This window comes from Hippocampus bargibanti, linkage group LG09 (assembly GCF_051943395.1).
Source record: "Hippocampus bargibanti isolate YZ-2025 linkage group LG09, ASM5194339v1, whole genome shotgun sequence".
In the NCBI taxonomy this organism is placed as follows: domain Eukaryota; kingdom Metazoa; phylum Chordata; class Actinopteri; order Syngnathiformes; family Syngnathidae; genus Hippocampus; species Hippocampus bargibanti.
The window spans coordinates 4,623,178-4,641,191 of NC_142742.1; positions in this window are offsets into that span (position 1 = coordinate 4,623,178).

The window sequence follows — 18,014 nt, forward strand, 5'->3', positions numbered from 1 at the left end:
GGAAATAACTGACCGACCTTTCTTAATGATGTCCATTTTTTCTTAAAGTCCGTCTTGAAAATTACTTTAACAGTAAATATCCAACCAAATCAATTTATTCGCCTCCTTCAGCCAATGTAGGTTGACAAAAATGCTATTAAATCAACACAGTATACGTATTTGCTGATGCGGTTCTCTACCAATACAGCATGCTAGCTCTGCCACTGACCAATATGCTAGTGTCACTAGCGGCTTTTGATCAGAGCAGTTTTGTGAAACAATGATTGGCTAGTGACTAGCCAATCACGGGGCCTGCAGCCTGATTGTGACGGCGTTCAGATTTCTGGCCCCGGTAGCAAATGATGGCTCACATGTGATTGGTTAAATGCTTAAATACGAAAACACACCCGGAAGTAGCGCAACAAGGGAAAAGTAATGAAGGGAGAGTGAAACATAATTTGGAATTATTTAATAAGAATTCATGGACAACATATAATTAACTTAAGTCATAATTCGGATATTTCAAGTCCAGCAGAGAAGGCTTTGCAGGCCCTGACGGTCGCGATATCATATTTTTCAGGAGTTTGCCCGCCCTTTCTCAAGATGTCTTCCTCTGTCCTCTGCTGTGTACATTTTTATACCCTCCGTGACGGAGCCAGCTATCAGTATGCAGTCGGTGCCTTTCGTATGTGCTAAGCAGACTGCGAGAAGCCTCTAAAATTCTAAGATGATTTAGAGACATGCGGGCGGGAGTTCTCCCCGTCGTCCCCCTCCCTGACACGGACGACGTGTTCTGTCTCTTCCGGTTTGTCGGTGATCCATCAGCCTCATTGATGTTCTTCATATTATTCCACTCGGCTGGGTCCCGCCACAACAGTTTTTTTTTCCGTAACGTCCCAAACCACCGCAGTGTGACTTTGAAGATATATCTTCCTAACTAAGTGCCCCAAACTGGGATTTAAGGTGAAATAACATCACATTTACCAATTTGTTTGATTAGCTTAGCATTTAAATTGTTTGCCACTTGGAATGTTTCGACGTTGGGGAACAAAACACGGTCACGCTGGACATGTTCTTGTAAATTCTGTACAAGGATATGGATTGTTTTAAAAAGCACTGGAAATAAATATTGAAGTCTTCTATGAACTCTTTGTGAACTATTAAGATAATTGAAAACGCAAGACCAATTTCCTTAGCGCCTATTGGTTCACACATTTGACACAATTTCGTCTTCAGTTGAGTTAATATTGCGAATTAAAGCAATTTATCGTCCACTGTTACTCTAATAGTCGGTAAGCTACAGTGACCGATATTCCACCGCGATTGTTTCTGTCCGGTGAACCGAGCGCACTCTGTACAAGCAGTCGTATATTTCTGAAGTACGTAATCGTTTTTTTCGTGGGATTTTTCCAAGCTCAAGCTATTCAGTTTATGAAGACGTATTACACGTTTTCTCCATGCTGGTTCTTGAAATTTCAGAATACGACAACGAGAAACGAGGAAAAAATTGAAGTTTACCCTCCTTTTGCCAACACTACACTTTATAAAGGTGAGTAAGTTGTATTTCTATAAGTCATAGATGTGGTCGAATATATATTTTTCCCCATAACTGCCAAGTTTCAAGCAAGAAGAAGCATTAGCATATATATTTCTAGAGCTCGCAATTTTCTTTCCTCGTATTCAGTTACAGCCTTTTTTGATATCTGACGAAAATCTGCCTTCATTCGATCGTTGATATTTGCAAATTTATATTTTGAATCTTTTCTTGTGTCTTTCTATTCTTGTTAAAATTTCAAAAGCTTTCCAATGGTACCTTACTCGTTAAGATCTGCCAAAAAATAAAGTTATGATAGTTTAAATTGTAATCAAGAACTATCACATATTTTCATTGTTTTAACTGTAATTACAGGCAGAAAATCCCATCATATTTGAAAAATTCCATTATTTCCTTATTATTTGTCATCGAACAATATACATCACGTGAAAGCTATTTAAATGCACTTTAATATGATATTAGAAAATGTGTGATGAGTTATTATTATTATATATATAACAAAAATGTCACATCCCTACTAATAGGGATATTTGGGCATAAAACATTTAGTCTTCAATTAACCGATTTAAAGTAATTCGCTTGTGAACCTAACAACCTACATTTCACTCTCCAAATAATTTTAGTCTTCAATTAAAATATTTTAAAGAGTTGGACTGTTTGTTTCCTCTTGTTGCAGCTCCACTCTTGCTCACTCGTTCCACTTGTCACCACTTGATGGCGCTGCTACGCCAGCCAGTCGCCTCCATTTTGGAAGAACCCGTCTGAACCTGCTTCCATCCGTTGGAGGACCAGTTGCAAAGCAGCCAGCAAAAGTTATCCGGTATGCCTTAATGTGCTGAGACGCAGATTTTTTCATCTCCCCCTTTCGTTACGTTGCACTTTTTCCTTGCTCTCTCTTGTTTCGATCGTCCTCTTTCTTTCTTTGAAACATCAAATCCAATCCAGCTGCAGTCAATCTAATCCTTCTAATTCGCCTAATCTAATTTTCTGGGTAAACACGCTGCGGATATTTTGTTAAAATTGTTTTTGATGGATTTATATGTGTGTGACTATTGTCCTGAATACCCCCACAGTGTGTCTCATCTTCAGTCTACCCTGACCTGCTTGTGTTTTTGTAGTAGGCTAAATCTGTTCAATGACCTTCTTTTGACAACGGCAATGGTGAATTTGATCAGAAGGTGGTCAGTTTTCGCTAGGCAAAATTTATTTTTTTGCCCACTCACCCATTGAAACATTGACATACTGACAACACCTGTTTTGTTATTCAACTGACTAAAATCATCTTAAAGACAACGTGTGTCCCTAATTTACAACATATTATTTTCTTACAGTGTTTTTTTAGGTGTTCAATTACCTGACATGTTTCGGCGTATACTATACGCTGAAAATCGTATACTTCCGCCTTCGTCAGAGTGTGGACACTCTGACGAAGTATAGTCAGTGTCCATGCCGAAACATGTCAGGTAATTGAACACCTAAAACACTGTTGGTAAAAAAATAATCTATTGCAAATTAGACATCAAGTAGACTGGATGAATTTAACACAACTAATGTGTGTCCCTCTTGTAATTATGGACTGTTGTGTGTAGTCACAAATCCCCCCACCCTTCAAAATAAAATATTAAGGCATGAAATGTGGAAAGTGAAACACAGTGATGACATGATTGCAGTGTAGTTTTGAGGGGCCTCATTGGTATTCCGCAGCAGCTTCCCGTGTATATGGTATATGCGTGTTTGAGGGATTAGCCTGCTCTATTAGCAGATAAGAGGGAAATGGCGGCAGATAGCCTATGTAGGTTAAATGATACTCGCTTGTTCATGACGTTGACGGATAAGTACCCTCGCCACTTGTTTTAAGCAATCAGCGCCTTCTCTCTCTAGCTGTTAAAGGGAGTTGGGGGTGGAGGGGTCTTTCAACCTGTTGTTTATGAATAAAGGGAAATACAGTTGGCGACAACGAGAGGACTAGCGACATCAATGTCGTTTTGGGCATTGATGTCTTGACACTCAGGCTTCAGGTGCCGAATATTCAAACTAAGTAAGTCTAAAATGGTCGTTCCAAACCAAAACGGCCATTTTATTCCTACATCCTTTTATATGTGACTTGTTCAGATTTTTATGAGAAGTTACTTCTGATAGACATGCCAGGCAGTTTTTAGTTTGCATAGTGAAACTGGGCTATTATCCAAAATCCCAAGAGCAGGTTCGCCTTTGGAGGAACAAAATGGCTCTAAAATGTTCAGACTAAAGCAAAATAGCAGACAATGGATTTGTAGCTTTTTGAGGCATTTTTTGTGGGTCTACTCTTAGTCTACCGATTTTTACCATGCTTCAAATGCTCATATTGTAAATACAATCTGTGCTGTAGAATACTTATTTCATTGAATTATTTTGTCATGTTAGACGATAACACATGTATCGATTGTATCCAGCCAAAAATTTCATTGAACACACTGAATGTAAAAAAAAAATGAATAGATTTATTTATGATAATATGGAGGGTTGTTATCTAGTATGCTTAAAGGACAACTGACATCACTTTTTTGTTTCCTAACTGACATCAGAAAAACTTTTATAGCATCTAAAATACCCAAAACACACTGTATGATATTTTTAGTCAAATGCAAAACACCAATAAAAATGACTTAGTGTCCAAAATCTGCACACACAAAAAATGAACCCGGAAGTGGCCAGTTTCAGAAGGTCCCGCCCCCTTGTTCGTGGCGTCACCTTGCTGGAGAATCAAAACAATGGCTTCAGATTCGGAGAATATGCTTTCTTGTTACTCATCCGGTTATGAAAATGATTCAAATAGATCTGAAGAGGAAAGCATACATGTTTGCAATCGATTAAAGAATTTAGTCCGTGCCATTTTGAGGCAATTGGGGGGGGGGAGGCTGCCACAGGCTGATTAATTCCTTACACGGAGCTTTGTCGCCCTCTTCTGCCTCTTTTTGGTGCAACACAAAGTTTTCAGACCAAACAAGTACAGCAAAATGCATTCACATGATGGAAGGACTGCTACAATGTGTCCTTTTTTCGGTCAGGGGCGTTCCTTCAGTGACGTAGGGTGAGGACTCTCGTCACCAACTCAAAAACAAGACGTGGAATCTTTGTAAAATATGCTCAGTAGAAGTCATTTGAAGCAATTTTACAAATTATGGACACAACTTGTCCGGAGACGTCGGTTGTCCTTTAAAAATGATAAAAAAATAAAGTTGGCCTTTTGCTCGCAATATAAGTCTGGACCTGGCAATTTATGGACTGCCAAGCCAGCTCATCATCAAAGTTTTACAGAGCCTGCAGATGAAACTAAAAAAAAAAAACCACACAAAGTGGAGGAATTGTGAAAAAGAATCAGAAAATGTTCAATCTGTTTTGCCAATTCCGCACACTAAGTGTAATTTGGAAGCTTTGTGATGAAGTGATGACTCAGCCTCTCCGTGTATGTCAAAAAAATGGACCTTTTGACTTCGATAGCCGTCAATGGCAGTGAATGAGTTTAAGAAACTGTAGCCGTCCTCGTCATTAGCCCGGCAATAGAAGATGATTGCTCAATTGCATGAAGCATCAACCCTTCATTTTAAGTGTACCCTTCAAATGGAGGACCGACGAGTCTATTAAGTGAATCTCATCAGGTTGAATGCTTCTTGAGATTCCTACCTTTATTCCACCGGGTCGATACTCTTTATTACGTAACCAACGTGTTTCTATACAAATCGCCATTTTGAGTCAATTGGCGCTCGAGGTGATTCGACGCAGCTCAATGAAGTTTTGGTATCCTCAGTGAGGCTGGAAGACTTGTGATGTGCCCAAGAGGCTGAAATTGAACAGCAGACGCCTGCCGCCCTGCAAACAAGCAGGTATCTTAACTCATTCACTGCCAGATGATGTGAAAATATGTGTCCACTCCATTGCCAGGGTTTTTGTCATTATCACTCAAATTGCAGGACCCACATACTATTGAGTTTTAGGACTACATAAGTATTCCGGGTTGAGTGAACGCTGGTGCGTGTGGCTGCCGCTGCTCATCCACAAAAAACCCTGTGCCTGTAAAGTGACCTTGAGAGTTTTGAAAGGCGCTTATAAATGAAATGTATTATTATTATTATTATTATTATTATTATTATTATTATTATTAGTATTATTATTATTAGTATTATTAGAAAAAAATCAATACATGGTTAGAAACTTTAGACTCTCTTCTTTCATAAAAAAATAGTTAATTCCCATGTTATACGGCTCTGGAGTTATCTGCAGTGGAAGTGGGGGCTGCTGTACAAAAGGCAAATGTGTCCAAAATGTGGCCACTCCAGTGCCAGGGTTTTTGTCATTTTCACTCAAATTGCAGGACTGACAGAATATTGAGTTTTAGGACTACATAAACATTCATTACAGTGTTCGAAACTTTCGACTCTTTTCTTTCATCAGAAAAAGTTGATTCCTAAGTTATATGGGTCTGGAGTTATCAGAGTTTGAAATGAGGGCGGCTGTCCAAAATACAACTCAGTACATACGTCTGTGTCCGCTCTCAGTCGTGCAGGAGTGGTCCATCGATGAAAATGTTTCTTCAGTCGTCATCTTTTCTTCTTTGAAGGTGAAAGAAAATAGACAGTTAGAAAGAGGAGTAAAAGAAGCAATTTTCATAAAACAGAAAAATCCTTCACTAAATCGCTATGGTGGGGTGAGGTTCAATTTGGATCGTTCGTACAATAGCCTTCTTAGGAAACATAGGTTTAGTTATGCTGATGAGGTGATACCAGAGCAAATGGGGCAATCAAGCCATTCGTAGAACTCATACTCAGGCAGGACAATAGAAGTAATCAGTGTAGCCGCAGGGAGTAGTCCTCTGCTCCCCCCAACCTGAGAGCAGGGACCAGTGATAGCAGTCTGGCACCGCCACATCTGGACAGTAGGGATATATATATATATATATATATATATATATATAGGGCCGAAACTACCAGGAAAATACTTGAGTTCGCTGACGAAGCCTCTTGGACAAAAAGCGAAACGTTTGACAGTCGCTCCGACAGTCGCTCCGACACCTTCAAAGAAGTACAGATGACGGCTGAAGAAACCTTTTCAACTCAATACATACATATTGGTTGATATAGCGCTTGAACAACAGATGAAGCTGTAACAAAGCGCTAACATGGGCAAAAGGCAAATGATGCCCCCTCGTGGAAAGGAAAAAACATTGCCAGCTGTCTGGCCAGCGCTTTATCGGCACCCAAGCAAAAAATAAAGAAAAACCTGAACAAATTCGGGAATGGCGCTCTACGTCACACTCTTCAATTCTGAATACATTCGAGAATGGCAGCGAACGAGTTAACATCAGCACTCCATCACCCTTCTACACCCCCCCTGACTCCCTGGAGTACCGGCGTACTGCTGATGCATCATCACATCGCTGTAATTTGTTTAAATGACAGACGCGTGACTCCATTTGCGCACTCTATGTAGTGCCTGTTACCAATCCAATAAAGCTCCTCCAACTGCCTTTGGTGTAAAAAAGAAAATCAAGGAGAAAAAAAAAAAACAGCCGCAGGGATTGTAACACAATCCCGGAGCCTCCGCCCCATAATTGAACCGTGCAGGCTGGGAGATGAAAGGGTTAGGGGTGGGTAGGTGGTGGAGGTTTTGGGCATTGATCGTCGCTAAGGGGGCTTTGGAAATATGCCTTGTGAGTCTCAGCCAATCAATCAAACAATTAAGCCGTCTCTCCAGAGCCGCCTGTTCTCCGTTTAAGTCTAACCTCCTCGCCGCACTCCAAATTAATTGCTTCTCACCACACACAAAAATAAGGCCGGAAGCTTCCTCTGGGCTCCCTGTGGACATCCCCCCAAACCCCCCATCCCCTCGATGGATTTGGTGAGGAGGGAGTGTGGCTGTGACTTTGCATTGTTGCTCTAATAATATCTGGGCAAAACCCATCCCTGCATTGACTGCCAATCTAATATGCGGGACTGAAACGCGGGATTAGATCCTCCAATTCCACCTGCGGGATTCACATCATCAGCACCCCAATTTTATTTCACATTTTTAAAAAAGTAAATCCCCATTTTCTAAAAATTCTCAATGTTCTATGCATACTCATCGAAGAAAAGGTTTCTTCAGCCGTCATCTGTACTGTTCTCTGAGCTTTGTCAGTGACCTAAAATTTGCTGGTAGCTCTCGTTCTATATATATATCCGTAATGGACAGAGGTAGCTGTGCCAGACCTCTGCTTTGATAGGTCCCTGCCCTAAGGTTGGGGGGAGCAGAGGACGATTCCCTGAGGCTACACTGATTACTTCTTTTGTTCTGACTGATTATGGTCTATGACTGGCCCTGATTGCCCCATTCGACCTGGTATCACCTATTCAGCATGACGAAGCATACATGGTAACGATCTAAGAATTATCCTGTAAGCACAATCCAAATTTAGTGAAGGGGTTTGCTGTTTTAGAAAAAGAGCTTCTTTTACCAGCAAATTTTAGAGTTCTGACGAAGCTCCTCGGATGAGAAGCGAAATGTCCGACACCTTCAAAGAAGTACAGATGGCGGCTGAAGAAACCTTTTCATCGATTCATTACGACTGTGAGCTTACACAGACCTATGTATACTCACTAAACACAGAGAAATTCTTTTGCAACAGGCTTGTGACAGTGACTCAGCCCTCTTGAAATGATTGATGGTCCCGTGTGCGTGCATGCGTGCGTGCGTACATGCGCGTTGCAGCCTCAGCAAGCCGGACAGCATCCCTGAGGGACGCCTCTGCAATGTTGAACACTGTCAGCAGTCCCTAAACCTTTCACCATGAAACGTTTTAGCAGTGTTGGGCCGTCAGGGCCTCCAAGTCCTTCTCAGCTGGCCTTAAAAATATCTGAATCGCAGACTAATGTGACTTATGTTTTGTCCATTAATTACAAAAGGAAATACAATACATACAATACATATGGATTTATATTGTGCTTTGTTACAGCTGAAGCTGCAACAAAGCGTTTAATGAAACAGTTAACAAAGTAAAATAATAAACACAAAACATGGATAGTCATGCAATCTGGGCCGTTTTTTCCCCTCATATGCTACGATCATGCTGTGTTTGTGTTGAATATGTCGCTGAAAAGGTTACAGCACTGCGACATGGATGCTAGGCAGCACTAGCATGAAGCTAGTAGACTGAAAGGTTTCGATAATTATGAGGTTGTTAAAAATATGTATCCGATACATACATTCAGTACACGTTCATCAAAAATGAGAAATTTGTAACACGGACTGTAAGCAATAGCTTCAATTTAACACGAGAAAGGCGCATTGATCCTGCTTGGAAATGGTCAATAGAATGAGCCTCATGATAATTAAAGATCCATACACGACCCTGTTAGCCTAAAAGCACATCGATTGCCCATTCTTGTTTTTATGGTGATGAATGCTCCTTTTTGTGTGTGCTGCCCCTCGCAATGCAATCACGCGACCAAACTGTACTGGCAAAACTAACTGCTTTGGATGTACAGAAGACTGATGTGGAATGCTTTGGATCATGAGATTTCCTTTCCGTAGCTGGATGGATGATACGATACAGCGTTGTGCTTGTCCACGTTTATGTTAAGTGGACTTGAAGTAGGTAGCAAAGGATGAGTGTCATGACATTGCGAGCACGTGATTCACGGGGAACAAGGTCATGTCATGCGATTCGGGCATATGATGTCAGTGAACTCCTCAAGCTGACAGGGCGACATGAAGTGTGTGTGTGCGGGTATGTGTGTGTTGTGCGCGAGTGTGTGTGCGTCTTGGTGAATAATATATCCGTTAGCCAAGAAGAAGAAGAAGAGGGGTCATGGCTGTCTAGACATTTGTGATAGAAGAAAAATGATGGCACCGACCCCCCCTCCCCCCAAGCCCCACCCCACCCCCAACATTTATGGTCACTTGGAAAAATGGTTGCATAAGAATACACCTGCGATCCACGATCCAAAGCATCATGCTATCCATCTGCAGTAGATATTCACCCATCCATGGATGGCAAAGGAAGAAGGATTCAATGCAAACCGCATGTACGATTTTGCATACATCAACTCATGGAAAGAAAGAAAAAAAAAAAGATGATCCAAAGCATACTACATCATATATCATCGATCCATCCATTCATCCATCCAACCCATCCATCAATTTGACCCATCATCCATCCATCTGACCCAACAATCCATCCATCCATCCATCCATCAATCCGACCCACTCATCCATCCGATCCATCCATCTAACCCATCTGACCCCTCCATCTAACCATCAGACCCATCCATCCAACCCATCTGACCCATCCATCCATCTGACCCATTCATCCATCTGACCATCCATCCATCTGACCCATCCATTCACCCATCTGACCAATCCATCCATCCATCCATCCATCCATCCATCCATCCATCCATCCATCCGACCCATCCATCCAATCCGACCCATCCATCTGACCCATCCATTCACCAATCTAACTCATCCATCCACCTGACCATCCATCCGACCCATCTGACCCATCCATTCAACCCATCCATCCATCCATCCATCCATCCATCCGACCCATCCATCCAATCCGACCCATCCATCTGACCCATCCATTCACCAATCTAACTCATCCATCCACCTGACCATCCATCCGACCCATCTGACCCATCCATTCAACCCATCCATCCATCCATCCATCCATCTATCCATCCATCCGACCCATCCATCCAATCCGCCCCATCCATCTGACCCATCCATTCACCAATCTAACTCATCCATCCACCTGACCATCCATCCGACCCATCTGACCCATCCATTCAACCCATCCATCCATCCATCCATCCATCCATCCATCCACTTAGCTGAAAGAAAAGCGAAAACATACACCCAAAAATAAAAATTAAAAACCCGTTTTCTTTTTCACATTGGGTAAAAGGAAGCCCTTTATTTGCCTTCAGCTGCCCTGCGTCTGTGCAGTGGGCGTTGTCATTTCAATAGGCGTCTGTCAGTCTGTCTGGATTTTGACATGTCATGTATTCCTCATCTGTGGCTTCCGATTGTCCTCCATTTGCTCTGATGACATTCTTCCAATTGAAATATCCTCTCAAGAAAATGGCGCCATCAGCACTTTCTTCCTCCCCTCATTTGAGTTTTTACAACCTTTCGTAACAAACCGCTTTGTTCATCACACACAACACGAACGTGTCCGTGTGCTCTTAAGCACTATTGTTGCACCCCCAACTTGTTCTGAAACTGCTTGTTGTGCGTTCATGTAAAAAAGCTTATCGATTCCCGCCGCCCACACCCCGGCTCGATCAATAGCTGTCCGGGACAATGTATGTGAACATGCAGCTGCAAACAATGCTACAAGACTTTTTTTTGTCTTTTTAATTGGATCCTGTAGCGAAAGCTGTTGAATGCTGGAATGTTTGCCTCTGGTGTTTTAGCATTTAGCTTAGGCGCTAACTTGCATCCAGTGATGGGGAAGTCTTTACTTTTCAGTCTTGACTTCTTGAGTCCGATTACAAGGTTGTGGATTTATTCTCAATTGTGTACTTTTGTGACCTCTGCCAGCTTCGACACAATTTGCATCATTATTGACCCCGCCCATCATATTTTTTAATTACTCTACAGTTTCACAAATTTTAATTACTCTTGCATTTCCAAGGTCGATCCTCTTTTTAATAACTGCAACTTTTCTGCCCGACTTCATTGCCATGTGCAATTAAATATTCATTGTAAAAAAAAAAGCGGCTGTGAGGATAATTACATGCCTTTTAAGTCACACGCTAACCCGCCATGTGACTTTGAAATGACTGACACCTGTCACGGGCTGCGTGGATCCTTCCACTGTGTGCATTTTCAGTCTTAGTTTACCTCATAATTTGTTGTCACTGCGGTGCGTGACGGGGCGGATTAATTGGGCTTAGTATGTAATTATTTTTTATTGTATATTTATTTATCTGATATAACATGCGGCGGCACGGCTGCTTTCCCATCTGCTCGGACCCTTATGGGATAAAATACCAGGAGTCTCAGTGGGCGTGTGTGCGGGAGGAGAGACTCCGCGTTAGCATCTAAGTGCTGACACAAGCACGACTGTCATATACTGTATTTGAGCTCCTCATAGTGTAAATATTTGCGTTTTGCGACATTAACATTAAAACGTGTTTGCGGCAGATGACTCGATTGTACAACCGAGTTTTGCTGTATAAAGATATGTACATGTACAACTGGGGAGAATACAACATATGTTACTACAAAAATGTGTGCATGCACACTTGTTCGCAACTCGAACGTTCGTAAGTAGGGGAGTATCTGTATATCGTTTGTAAATTGGGGAGTGTCTGTATATTGAATGTATTTGCTTACTATTGGATTAGCGGTAAATCTGGTTTCACCCTTACTATGCTTTCCCCATTGGTTTTCACAAGCCCCTTAGCATAGTAATGTAACTCGACAGTTAGATGGCGGTAATGGCGCATGAGAGATAGGTAGATAGCGCGAACTACTCAAGCGACGTTGTGTATGATGGCAAAAGTGTCAGAAAAGAAGGATGAAGATCGAGCGATGGAAATTGACAAGAGTGCTGGGATCAAAAACTGTTTTAAATGAGCTAGGCTGGAAAGATCAGTGACCGTGGAGATCGACAAGCAAACCGTTAAAATCGGATCATAAGGCGAACAGTCAGCTATGACGGCTGACAATTCAGTCGGTTTAGCTTGTAATGGAACACATGAACAGACACTTTCATGTGACTTGAAGAGACCTAATATAATTAAAAAATAAATATAACTATTAACTCATTCTCTGCCATTCCCGAATTTATTCGGGAATTGAAAAGTGTGAAATGGAGCGCCATTCCCAATTTTTTCCCCTTTTTTTTCAGGGGGTGCCGATAAAGCGCTGCTCAGACCTCTGGCAATATTTTTCCGTTCCACGAGGTGGCAACATTTGCTTTTTGTCCATGTTAGCGCTTTGGTACAGCTTCAGTTGTTGTTAAAGCATTTTCATGAATCTTCAATTGCGGTACTTGTGAATGAAAAAGTGTCAGAGATGTTCGATCGGACACTGTGGACGAAGGCTCGGATCCAGAAAAATTGTCTTTTAGTGCCGGCAGGAGACGCAGCCATTCATGACAGACGTCTGAATTCCACAGTTCTCTGCCAAGCTATTTATTGAGAGTATATTCAAATATAAGTGATACATTAGAATACCACACCCCTGGAACGTTCTGAGCGCGAACAGCTGTCAGTAAAACATTGTCTTTTCCATGAACTGATATACTTGTAACCTGGCTAATGAGCTCTCCCTGTGAAGGAGTTTCAATTCTTAAATTACTCTGGTGATAAATGATTTTCCCAAGTCCTAAATTCTATCCAAGACCAGATCTCCTAGATGAAGATGACAGTTTAAAAAGCTGTGTCTGTTGACCTCAGATTGACCCCAGGTTGTCTGTGCTTCAATTGTGTATTCGAGTCACACATGTTGACTAAGCATATAACAGCATGAAACTTTTAAATATGATAACTTCTTATTCTCCACCAGACAGGAAAACACGACAACGTAGTTGCCAAACTAAGAAGTAGCTGAAAATGCGCTCTGCCTTGAGCATCATACCGCTTGGCATTTTAAGAGAAGCCAACGGGTCAAGGACGACATCACTCATAGCGATATCATCACGTAATGGAGCCATTAAAAGAATGTCGTACGTGGAAAAGATTAGACACGGCCAACACATTAAGAATATGCGGACGCAGGCTAGGCGAAAATATACGGCCGCACATCCTCAAGGACGTGGTTAGATGCGTGAATGGAAGATGTCGTAAGACAAATACAGTAAAGTCTCGTTATATCGATATCGGATATATCAATAGTCCCGGTTATATCGATACTATTTCTATGCACGCACGGAGAAAATTACATGCAAACAGGGTCGGATATATCGATAGTCCCGGTTATATCGATATTTTTTCGGACTCCCTTGAATATCGATATAACGAGACTTTACTGTACTTCCCTTCCGTCTGAACGTTAATATTCTGCCATTTTTTCCCTTCTTTATTCCTTCCGTCTGAACGTTAATCTTCTGCCATTTTTTTGTCCCTTTACCGTCATCTACACATTCTCCTCATATTGTTTCACGTGTGACAGCCTCAACTTTCATACCCTGATCTACGGAACGCGGATGCTAATCCTAAATGACGCTAACAACAAAAAAGATGTTCACGGATGAGGCGATTCAATCTTGTCGGACGGAGCACGACTGCTTTCTTTATTTTATTTATTTATTTTATGTATTTATTTGTATTCAGGTTCCACATCATTGCCACGTGTAAATATGTCAAGGAAATTTTTTCAAAATTTTGAAACGCAGGCCCGTAAAAGACAGGACGATTATATTCGGGTCATGCACACACTAAAGAAAATAAATAAAATACCAACCCAAACAAAGAGAAATCCACACACATAATCCAACACAAAAACACATGCACACAAATATACAGAAGCACACACAAGATTAAAAAAATGCACACATGCATCGAAGTGGAACCACACAAAAATACGCAAAAAAAAAAAAAAAAACACACACACACGAACACGAATCTGTCCGGATCAGCTTGCTCTTCATCACTTATTCACCAACGCAGCACACGGCGACCAGGCGCATCCTTTCGCCAGAACGATTCTCCTCAGCATTCTTCAATTTCAACTTCTAAGCTTTTTTCTTTCCCGATGCAACGCAGCATCCATGTTCAAGGATAACCGCGACTGCTAGCATGTTGTTACGGTGTCAAATAGTGCTGAGGGGAGGAGAAATCAGCTTAATTTGATACATGCGTTGACACGTCGTTGCGTTTCACACCGTGAAGGTGAATACTAGTAGATTAGGTGCGCTTTGGTCAACGGTGTCCTGGCTGATCTTCCCCCCCTCCACCTATGCTTCCCAAGGAAATAACCTCCCTGCTTTAGCTCTCGGCACTTTGCTTCTGCTTGACCTTGAGGGATCGATGGTGAGGCGATCCATCCAAGCCGGGTCTCATAAATAACAATGAAGGATGCAGCGGCGAACGGTAGCAGGGGGGGTCGCCACATGACACCCACGCAGGCTCACAAGTGCAGATTAAAAAAAAAAAAACGACACATTTCCATGTATATGTATATGTACATGTGTATGTGTATGTGTGTGTATATACACATATCCATATATAGAGAGTTTTGAAAGGTGGTTATATATATACAGTAAAGTCTCGTTATATCGATATTCAAGGGAGTCCGAAAAAATATCGATATAACCGGGGCTATCGATATATCCGACCCTGTTTGCATGTAATTTTCTCCGTGCGTGCATAGAAATAGTATCGATATAACAGGGACTATCGATATATCCGATATCGATATAACGAGACTTTATATATATATATATATATATATATATATATATATATATATATATATATATATATATATATATACTATTTTTATTTTTTTTTTAACTGTTGATCAAATTCAAAGAAAAATTTCTACCTTGATACTTTGTGAAAATCTAATGAATTGATCAAAATTGATTGATTGATTTCTCCACTGTGAGACTAATAAAGGCAAATCCAATCCAAAACAGGCGCCACCAATATCCCCCTATTGTCTGCCATCCTCAATAGATCGATAACAATCAACTTCTCATGTTATCCGTGCGACCCGATTTATTTGCAGTTAAGACAGTTCCAAAACGCTTCATTGTGAAACGCATTTTATCTTGCCCGCGCCTCTTTATGGTGTAGTATTTACCGCTTTGCTTCGCAGGGGGCTCTTCGCCCGAGGAGCTCAAACAATGGCCAGAAAAAAAAAAAACAGTGTCACTACGCCAGGGAAAAATCAGAAAAAAATGATAACCAGAAGAAAATGGGCATATCAGCTTGGTTGTCTGAACTCAAGATAAGGACTCCATCAGATCGATTAGACGAGCCACTCGTAAAAAAAAAAAAAAATCAAGAGCGATCATTTTCCAGAAAGCGTGTAAAGCGTGCGCGTTAATTGAAAAAAATATATATTTTGTGCTGATGTTCCAAAATTTGCTGAGTTTATCTCTTCACTGGAAACTTTGCTTTTGCCTCTGCTTTGAAAATATCTCCTACGCACTCTTCATGCTGCAAGAATGTCGCAATTACTAACTTTGATTGGATTGGATTATCCTTTCTTCATCTCGCAATGGATAAATTTACATTTCACTCAGCAAAGTGATGACACTTAGAGGAAAGGAAAGGAAGAAATAGAAAAACAAAATAATGTAAATCCACTTCAATTCCAAGCCGCGACAGTTCCACACACACATCGGCACTCCTTTCCTCTCATTGCGAAAACTTTCAATAGAATCTTTAATCCCAGTATATCAAAATGTAATCATCCACCATTAGGATTAGCATTCTCTGTTGCTAACCAAAATGATGGCACTGGCTGAAGCACGTAAGCGTTACTCCAGACTTTTTTCACAATGACCGCCCCCCTCCATAATATTTTCTGAATTATCCATGACCGTCTTTTGCGTCAACCAAAACGGTCGCACCTATTGACGCGTGCATACATTTTGTGAAATATATCCCGATCATTCGCCCTCCATTCAACTCCGCCATGCTATGTGCATCAAATCTTTTTGTGCTTTATTTCCTGGTTAAAAGTCTTTATTTTTTAATTATTTATTTATTTAATTGTCTCATCAACTGGCTGGTCTCCTGCTATCTTTTCACTTTGCGGCGGGAATGCCACATGCGGCAGTGACCTGGAGTGATGCTGCGATGCTAATGATGTAGCTTTTCTTTATTGCCGCAACCTTCAATGTCTCGAGCTCTTAGTGCCAACTTCTCTTCTTCCTATGCATACAAGAGAGAAGCTCGCTATCGGCAGGAAAATCCAAGATAGAGAGTCTGGCTTCAAAGTTGAGTTAAAAAAAACAAAAAAAACTGAAACTTTCACTGCTCTCTCCTTGCTAATCTTTGCTGCGGCATTGATCTTGACGAATAAATTTGGCGAGTACAACTTGTTTAAATGGATGCAGAGTATATATATTGTGAAAGCCTCCACCAACCTTTTTTTCCCACCGAAATCCTCTTTATGAAGAGGATGGAAAACATTTTTCAACAGCACGTCCCGAAACGCTGCAGTGTCACACATTTTTTTTTTTTACTGCACTGCAGTAAGAGGGTTATATTGATCTATATGGAGGCTCGCTTCTCCCGAAATAGCCACTGTCAGAGTCGTTGAAGGAGAGGAAGCAGATGGGATGTTGTTTCAGGTCTCCTGATCCTATTCCTGGAGAAATACCTTGACACCCTACACCCCAACCCCTTCGTGCACACTGGAACAATGTGCCGTGTGTGCGTGGGTCATAAATCACACTTTTGTTGTTGCCAAACGTGTGCGGAAGGAAGCTGTAGCCTGCTGATGATGCAGGGGTAAGGCGGTCAAACATGACTGTCATTTGTTGGATGCAGACATTTGGTATGGTACGGCGGAAAATCCATTTGTCCCAAAGATGAGAAATTTGCAATCTAAAGTGCAAAATTGAAAGGGGTCGAAAAGAAAAAAGTCTTGCTTGTATGAAAAAAAATGACAGAAGACTGGACTGTACAACTGCACAAAAATATTTCATAAAAAGAAGTGTACATAGTGCAAAGTACAGTAAAGTCTCGTTATATCGATATCGGATATATCGATAGTCCCGGTTATATCGATACTATTTCTATGCACGCACGGAGAAAATTACATGCAAACAGGGTCGGATATATCGATAGTCCCGGTTATATCGATATTTTTTCGGACTCCCTTGAATATCGATATAACGAGACTTTACTGTATAAAAATACAGTATAACGCCTATATGCTATATGTAACTGTATTTACTCTACATAAGGTGGCTGTGCTATTTACAATGTAAGAGTCACTTTTTTCATGTGTGTTCATTAAGAAGCCTGTCGGTAGGAATGAGCGGCGGTATCTGTCCTTCTTGCACCACCGGTGTAACAGTCTCTGGTTCAACATGCTGACCCAGTGCTGTCAGGTTGGGCAGGAGAGGGTGGAAGGGGCTGTCAATCATCGTTTTTAGTTTAGCTAGTGTCTGTCTGTTGCCCACCTCTTCCAGAGAGTCCAGGGAGAAGACCAGGACAGAACTCTTGACTAGGCGCTCCAGTCTTTTTCTGTCCCGGTTGGAGATGCTATCTGACCAGCAGACAATTCCATACTGGATGGCTGTAGCGACCACAGAGACATAAAGTCTTAAGGAGTTCCCCCTGAACCCCAAAAGATCTCAGTTTCCTGAGTAGGAAGAGGCGACTGTCTCTTTTTGATCTGGACCAGTCACATTTATTGTTGAGAAGAACACTGTGGTGCTTGTAGGTCCATACTCTGGATGTTCATCGGTGCAGATGAGGACTTTTTCCTGCAGAAATCCACAACCAACTCCTGGGTTTTCCTGGGGTTGATGAGAAGGTGATCCTGCTCG